We start from the raw sequence: 9,636 nt of genomic DNA, 5'->3' as shown, positions 1-9,636 counted from the left end.
ACAAATTGGAAAGAAAGAAGTGAAACTCTCACTGTTTGCAGATGACATGATTCTCTTATATAGAAAACCCTAAAGAATCCATCATAAAACTATTAGAAATAATCAGCAAAGTTGCAGGGTAGAAAATCAATTTTAAAAAGTCATCTGCATTTCTATACACTAACAATGAACCAGCAGAAGGAAATCAAGAATACAATCCCATTTACAATTGCAACAAAAAGAATAAAGTACCTAGGAATAAATTTAAGCAAGGAGGTGGAAGACCTGTACACTGAAAACTATAAGACATTATTGAGAGAAATTGAAAAAGACATAAAGAAATGAAAAGATATTCCATGCTCATGGGTTGGAAGAATAAACATAGTTACAATGTCCATACTACCTAAAGCAATCTAAGGTCCAACACAATCCCAATCAGAATCTCAATGACATTCTTCACAAAAATAGAACAAAGAATCCTAAAATTTATATGGAACAACAAAAGACCCAAAATAGCCAAAGCAATCCTGAGAAAAAAAGATCAAAGCTGGAGGCATCACAATCCCTGACTTCAAAATATTCTACAAAGCTATAGTAATCAAAGCAGCATGGTACTAGCACAAAAACAGACACACAGATCAATGGAACAGAATTGAGAGCCCAGAAATAAACCCACACATCTATGGACAGTTAATCTTCCTCAAAGGAGCCAAGAACATACAATGGAGAAAGGAAAGTCTCTTCAATAAATGGTGTTGGGAAAACTGGACAGCCATGCAAAAGAATGAAAGTAGACCATTATCTTGCACCATACACAAAAATTAACTCAAAATGGATTAAAGACTTGAGTGGTAAAACCTGAAACCATAAAACTTCTAGAAGAAAACATAGGCAGTACACTATTTGACATTAGTCTTAGCAGCGTCTTTTCAAATACCATATCTACTCGAGCAAGGGAAACAAAAGAAAAAGTTAACAAATGGGACTACATCAGACTAAAGAGCTTCTGCAAAGCAAAGGAAACCATGAACAAAATGAAAAGACAGCTCACAAACTGGGAGAAAATATTTGCAAATCATTTATCCAACAAGGGATTGATCTCCAAAATATATAAAGAACTCATATGACTCAACAATAAAAAAAAAAACCTGATAAAAAATTAGCAGAGGATATGAACAGACATTTTTTCAAAGAAGATATACAGATGGCCAACAGACACATGAAACGATGTTCAACATCACTAATTATTAGGGAAATGCATATCAAAACTACCACAAGATAGCACTTTACATCTGTTAGAATGGCTATAATTACCAGGACAAAAAAATAACAAATGTTGGAGAGGATGTGGAGAAAAGGAAACCCTCATACACCACTGGTGGGAGTGCAAACTGGTGCAGCCACTATGGGAAACAGTATGGAGATGTCTCAAAAAATTAAGAATATAACTACCATACAATCCAGCTATCCCACTACTTGGTATTTATGCAAAGAACTTGAAATCAATGATTCAAAGAGATTTATACTTCCCTATATTCATTGCAGCATTATTCACAATAACCAAGATGTGGAAGAAACACAAGTGCCCTTCTAGGGATGAATGGATAAAGAAGATGTGGTATATATATATACAATGGAATACTACTCAGCCATAAAAGAGACAAAATCGTCCCATTTGCAACAACATGGATGGACCTTGAGGGTATGATGTTAAGTGAAATTAGCCAGACAGAGAAAGACAAATACTACATGATTTCATTCATATGTGGAAGATAACAAATACATGGATAAAGAGAACAGATTTATGGTTACCAGAGGGGAATGTGGTTAGAGGGCGCGCAAAAGGGATAAAGGGGTACATATGTATGGTGATGGATAAAAATTAGACTACTGGGGGTGAGCATGATGAAGTGTATTCGGAAATTGATAAATAATAATATACACCAAAAATTACACAATGTTATAAACCATTATGATTTCAATAAAATTACTGGGAAAAAAGTTCAAACATTTAAAAAAATGGGCAAAGTACCTAAATACACATTTTTTCCAAAGAAGACATAAAAATAGCTATCAGATACATGAAAATGTGCTTGGCATCACTTACCATCAGGGAAATACGAATCAAAACCACAATGTGATATCACCACACACCTGTTAGAATGGTTACCATAAAAAAGACTAGAGACAAATGTTGGAAAGGATGTGGAGAAAAGGGAACCCTTGTGCACTGTTGGTGAAAATATAAATTGGTATTATTCACAATAGCCAAGAGATGAAAACAACCTAAGTATCCATCAATGGATGAATGGATAAAGAAAATGTGACTATATATTTCAGCCATAAAATAAGAAGGAAATCCTGCCAGTTGCAACAACATGTATGGACCTTGAGAGCTTTATGCTAAGAGAAATAAGTCAGACAGACAAAACAAATACTGCATGATCTCACTGATATGTGGAATCTAAAAAAGCCAAGCTCATAGAAACAGAAAGCAGAATGGTGGTTGCCACGGGCTGAGGGGGTGGAGGAAATGGGGAGATGTTGGTCAAAGGATACAAACTTCCGGTCATAAGATGAATCAGTTCTGGGGATCTAATGTACAACATGGTGACTATAGTTTAAAATATTGTATTATATACCCTGAAGTTGCTAAGATAGTAGATCTGAAATGTTCTCACCACACACACAAAAAAAATAGCAATTTTGTGAGGTGATAGAGGTGGTAACTAACCTTATTGTGGTAATCATTTCACAATATATATGTGTATCAAATCATCACATTGTACATCTTAAACTTGAGCAGTGTTATATGTCAATTTTACCTCAATAAAGCTGGAAAAAAAGAAACAGAATAGTATACTTATAAATAATCCATGGGTCAAGGAGTAAATCTTTAAGGAAACTTAAAAATATTTTGAACTATGTGAAAACGAAAATATAACATGTAAAAATTTGGAAATGCAGGTATAGAAGTACTTAGAAGGAAATTTATAGAATGTAATGCTTATACAAGAAAAGAAGAAAGATATAAAATCAATAACCTAAACTACTGCCTTAGGAAGCTAGAGAAAGAAGAGAAATTAATTTTAATTGGAGCAGAAATCAATTAAATTGGAAACAGGAAAACAATAGAGAAAATCAAGGAAACTAAAATCTGATTATTTGAATATATCGGTAAAATTGAAAAACCTCTAGCCAGGCTAACCAAGAAAAAAAAGATGGAAGAGAGGAGACTCAAGTTACCAATATGAGAACTGAAACAGGATATATCACTACTGGCCCCATAGAGATTAAAACGATAATAAGTGAAATACTGCAAGCAATCTATGCCTATACATTTGATAAATGAAATGGACCAATTCTTTAACTTTGTTGTTAGTGCTGTTGAGTTGATTCTGACTCCTAGCAACTCTGTATACAGCAGAGCAGAACCCAGCCTGGTCTTTTTGCACCATCCTCTCACTTTCCAGCACTGTATCAGACAATGCTCCACTGCTATTCACAGGGTTTTCATGGCCACTTTTTTTGGAAGTGGGTGGCCAGGTCCTTCTTCCTAGTCTGTCTGAGTCTGGAAGCTCTGCTAAAACCTGTCCACCATGGGTGACCCTGCTGGCATTTGAAATACTGATGGCATAGCTTTCAGTATCACAGTAACACGCAGCTGCCACAGTATGACAACCGACAGGTGGGTGGTGTAGTTCCCTGACAGGGAAATGAACCTAGGCCATGGAAGTGAGAACACCAAATCTTAACCACTAGACCACCAAATTCCTTAAATACTCAAACTAAAAAACTAACTTAAGGACAAGTAGATAACCTGAATAGCCCAACATCTGCTGAAGAAATTAAATTTGTAGTTAAAAACTTTTCGAAATGGAAAACTCCAGACCAAATGGTTTCACTCATGAATTCTACCAAACATTTCAGTACTCAGAAAGCAGAACAGAGAACACCATCCTACTCATTTTATGAAGCCAGCATTATCCTAATACCAAAACCAGACAAAGATGTTACATCACTCATGAACGTAGATACAAATATTCTTACTAAAATATTAGCCAATCAAATCTAGCAATATATAGAAAGGATAATGAATCACAGTCAAGTAAGGTTCATCCAAGGAATCCAAAGAAGCTTCAACATTCAAACATCAATCAATATAATTCACCTATATTGTCAGACTAAAAAGAAAAAAACAGATGATCATAGAAATAGATTCAGAAAAAGTATTCAACAAAATTCAATATCCATTCATGAGAAAAGTTCTCAACAAATTAGGAATAGAAGGAAAATTCCTTAACCTAATTAGGGCTACCCTCAGTAAGCAACTGGGTGATTTGCTCCTAAGATCAGGAACAAGTCAAGAATGTTCTTTCTCACAACAGCTATTCAATATTGCACTGAAAGTCCTAGATAGTGCAATAAGACAAAAAAAGAGAGAGAAAAATAAAGGCATACATATTAGAAGGGAAAAAATCCTCTTTATGTAGAAAATTTCAAATAATCTATAACAAAATTCCTGGAACTAATAAGTATGTTTAGCAAGGTCACAGGATACAAGGTGAAGATACAAAAACAATTACATTTCTACATACTAGGAATAAATTATTGGAATCTCAAATAAGAAGACAGTGTCATTTATGGTAGCACCCAAAAAACGAAATACTTAGGTAAAAATCTAAGAAGGGTATGCATGTGGCAAGCTATAAATCACTGATATAAGAAGTCAACGAAGGACTAGTGAAACTGAGAATTAAGTAATATTTATGGATTAGAAGATTCAATATTCTTAAGATGTCAGTTCTCTCCAATCTGATATATAGATTCAACAAAATCCCAACCAAAATCCATCAAGCTTTTTTGTACATATTAACAAACTGATTTTAAAATTTGCATGGAAAAGGAAAGGTACTAGAATAGCCAAAACAATTCTGAAAGGGAACAACAAAGTCAGAAGATTCAAAGTACTCGAGTTTATTTCAAGATAAACTATAAAGCTACAGTAATCAAGACGGTGTAGTACTGGAGAAAGGATAGACATATACGTCAATGAAACATAGTAGAGACCTCAAAATGGACCCATGCAAATAAAGTCAAATATTTTTGACAAAAGTGCAAAGGCACTGCAACAGTAAAAGAAATGGGGCTGGAACAATTGCAGATGCATATGCAAAAAGAATGAACCTCAACGTGTACCTCACACCTTACACCAAAGTTACCTAAAAATTGATCATATGTCTTTATGTAAAATGTAAAACTATAACGGTCCTGAAAGAAAACATAGGAGAAAATATTCACTACCTTGAGTTAGACAAAGTGTTCTTAGGTATGACATTACAATTTTTAAAGGCAAAATTTTTTTTAAATGGACTTTATCAAAATTTGAAACTTTTGCTTTGTGAGAGAAACTGTCCAGAAAATGGAAAGACAAGTCACATTTAGGAAAAAAATACTTTTCAAACCACATGTTTGATAAAGAACACTTAATAAGATATAAGGTATCTTAAAACTCAAAACTTGACAGTGAATAAACAAACAACCCAATAAAAAATGTCCAATGGTCCCAGAGAGTTATTTTGTGGATATCAACAAACTGATTCTAAACTTTAGGGGTAGAGGCAAAAGACTCAGAACAGCCAACAAAACATTGAAGGAGAACAAAGTTGGAGGACTGATGCTACTTGACTTCAAGACTTACTATAAAGCTACAGTAATCAAGACAGTGTGGCATTGGTGAAAGAATACACAAATAGAACAGTGAAAGAGAATAGAGAGCCCACAAATAGACCCACATAAATATTGTCATCTGATTTTTGACAAAGGAGCAAAGGCGATACAATGGAGAAAGATAGCCTTTTCAACAAATGTTGCTAGAACAACCGGACATCCACATGCAAAAAAAAAAAAAAATGAATCAAAACAGAGACTTTATACCTTTCACAAAAATCAATTCAAAATGGATCACAGACCTAAATGTAAAATGCAAGACTGTGAAACTCCTAGAAGATAACATAGAAGAAAACCTAGATGACCTTTGGTATGGTGATGACATTTTAGATAACAACACCAAAAGTACAGTCCATGAAAGAAACAATTGATATGTTGGATTTCATTAAAATTTAAATTCTGATCTTGGTCATCATCATGGCAGTGTGAGAGGTTCCCTTTGTCTCTCCCCTTCAATATACAGCAAGTAAAACAACCATAACCCAACAAAGGCTACACTGCCCAATACACCAAGACATCAGAGAGATCCATACATCAGTACATACAAAAGTGGGTGGATTGGAGCACATAGAGGAGGCTAAATGGAGAACAGCAGAAGCAGAGCCCAGGGCCCTGGATGCCCAGCCACAGTGGCTGAGCCAGCCACCCTCAGCCCCAGAGAACACACTTGGCACCAGCAGAGGTAGGTCTGTGACTCCAGCCAACCATGGCAGCAGCTGCAACCACGGGGAGTGGAACAGCAGCAGAGGCAGAGCCCTGTAATCCCAGCCTCCCTGGCCACAGCTCAGAGCCTGGCAGCAGCAGTGGAGACGTGCACAGAATTCTGGCATCCCAACCACAGCAGTACCTGCAGCCTCAAGATAATGGGCAACACCTGAGACAGTGCCCTGCAAACCTGGGTCCATCCCCACCAACCCCCTCTGCCTCTCCTGACCACTGTGGTGAAGCTTCTGACCTAGGTGATCCTGGAAGCAACAGAGGCATGAGCCATCCCTGTACCCACAGTGGATAAACCAGTGACCACAGCAATACTGGCAACAGCAAGGTATCAGTGATCCCTAGAGGTGCAGGCTGTGAGGACAAGAGTACCAGTGACACCCCGAACAGAAGCAGCGGAGGGTAGAATGTGCAGATCCTCAAATATAATCAGAAGCAGCTCAGGTAAAGAAACCAAAAACTAGTGCTATAGTACCACCTACTGAAAAACGAAAGAAAAGCCTTTAATAAGTTAGAATCAAAACAAAGCTATATCTAAATAAGAAAGGTGTTTGCTACAACAAATGCACCAGCAGAGGACTAACTCAGCAAGCACCATGAAAAGCCTCAGTAATATGGCATCACAAAAAGAAAATAACAATTCTCCAGAACCAAGCATAAAGTCATGGAAGATTGTGATCTAACTGATAAAGAATTCAAAATAGCTGTCATGAAGAAACAATGAGCTTCAAGAAAACTCAGGAAGGCAGTTCAATGAGCTCAGGAATACAATCAATGAACAGAAGGAATACTTTACCAAAGAGACTGAAACTCCAAAAAAGGACCAAACAGAAATTCTGGAGCTGAAGAACTCAATAAATGAGATCAACAATGCATTAGAAAGCACTGGAAATAGAGCAGACCATATGGAAGAGAGAATTAGCAAGCTTGAAATGATTCAGGTATAAGAGGAGAAAGAACTACGATTTTTTTTTAAGTAGAAATTCTATGAGAAATATCCAACTCCATTAGAAAGGGCAACATAAGGGTAATGGGTGTTCCAGAAGGATAACAGAGAGAAGGCAACAGAAAGCTTATCTAAACAAATAATAGCTGAGAAATTCCAAAACCTGGGGAAGGAACTGGATATAAAATACATGAAGCTAAAAGAACACTCAGTTATCTCAATGCAAAAAGACCTTCTTCAAGACACATGATAATAAAACTGTCAAAAGTCAATGACAAAGAAAGAATATTAAAGGCAGCCAGAGGGGAAAAAATAACCTATAAGGAAACTCCCATTAGGCCATCAACAGATTTCTCAGCAGAAACTCTACAGGCCAGGAGAGAGTGGAATGATACATTCAAAATATTGAAAGATACAAACTGTCAACCAAGAATACTCTACTCAGCAAAGTTATCCTTCAGATATAAAGGAGAAATAAAGGCTTTCCAAAACAAAAGTTGAGGGAGTTCATTGTCTTTAAGGCTGCCAAAAAGCTGAGCAGTGGAGGATGGTAACATGGAAACCTAAAATGCCACAAGATTCTCTTACTGAAATTCAGCAGCTTTTTCTTCATTAAGGTCCATATAATATTCTCTGGTACCAACAACCTGCTATTGTAAATTTTTGGTTAGCTTCTGCATTGTGGGTGTGGTTGTTAGATTTTGAGCTGGTGGCATCCTGAAGAATTAGCTCAAGGATTTGCCCTTTTTTTCACCTACTTTGGAGCTTTCCCAGGGCTGAGACAGCTAACAATGCATAAAAGAAAAAAATGATAAATTGGGCTTAACCAAAATTCAAAATCTTTCCCCTTCAAAAGACACCATTAAGAAAATAAAAAGACAAGCCACACACTGGGAGAAAATATTTTCAAATCATATACCTGATGAAGGACTTCTAACCAAAATATACAAAGAACTGTTACATCTCAATAGTAAGAAGGGAAAGAACCTAATTGAAAAAATGCACAAAATATTTCATAGACACTTCTCCAAATCAGGTATACAAATGTCTAACAAGCAGATGAGAAGATGTTCAATATCATTAGTGGTTAGGGAAATGCAAATCCAAATCACAATGAGATATTACTTCACACCCACAAGGGTAGCAAAATTTTTTTAAAAAGGAAAAATAACCAGCGTTGGTGAGGATGAGGAGAAATTAGAACTCTCATACATTGCTGGTGGTGCATATAAGTGTAATAAATGTAAAATGGTGTAGCCCCTTTGGAAACCACTTTGGCAAAAGATTAAACATACAGTTACAGTAGGACCCAGCAATTCCACTCCTAGGTATCCACCCAAGAGAACTGAAAACATATGTCCACCCAAAAACTGGTACATGAATGTCCATAGCAGCCTTATTCACAACAGCCAAAAGGTAGAAATAACCCAAATGTCCATAAACTGATGAATGATAAATAAAATGTGGTATATACATACAGGAGAACATTATTCAGCCATCAAAAGGAATGAAGCACTGATACGTGCTACAACATGAGTGAACCTTGAAAACTTCATGCTGAGCAAAAGAAGCAAGTCACAAAAGACTACGTACTGTATAATTCCATTTACATGAAATGCCCAGAATAGGCAAATCCATAGGCACAGAAAGTAGATTAATGATTGCTTGATGCTGGGGGGTGGCAGCAGGGATTACCTGCAAATGGGCAAGGGAGATGTCATGGAAGTGATGGAAATGTCTAAAATTGGACTCTAGTGATGGTTGCACCACTTGGTAAATTTACTAAAAAACCTTGAAGTGTACACTTAAAATGGATCAGCTTTATGGTACATGAATCTTGTCTCAACCCAGAATTTTAAAGATACTCTGGGAAGCAGAGATAAAAAGAAAGCTCATATCTTTGACAACTTATAGGGATCATACAGAACTCACCAGCCTGTTGTATGTTGTTGCTGTGGTGATGGTAGGAGTGGTGGTTTTCCCACAAGAGCTGAGGGTCAAGCAACAATCCAGGTCTTTTAAAATAAAAATTTAGAAGTCAACAGAAAAAGAATGTTGCTGGCTTGAAATTTGGAGTAGCAGTGGGGCAAAGAGAAGTGGATGGGTTTAAAAACACTCAGGATGCAGAAGTGACAAGATTTTGTACTGATTAGATATAGGGAATGGGGAAGAGTGAGGATGCCTCAGACTCAGCATGCTTAAAGTTGAATTCCTGTTGTCCTCCCAAACTTACTGTCCTCCTGTGCTGCTAATCTCAGTGAGTG

This window comes from Equus asinus, chromosome X, assembly GCF_041296235.1.
Source record: "Equus asinus isolate D_3611 breed Donkey chromosome X, EquAss-T2T_v2, whole genome shotgun sequence".
NCBI classification, from domain to species: Eukaryota; Metazoa; Chordata; class Mammalia; order Perissodactyla; family Equidae; genus Equus; species Equus asinus.
Note: the sequence above shows the minus strand (reverse complement) of the source record.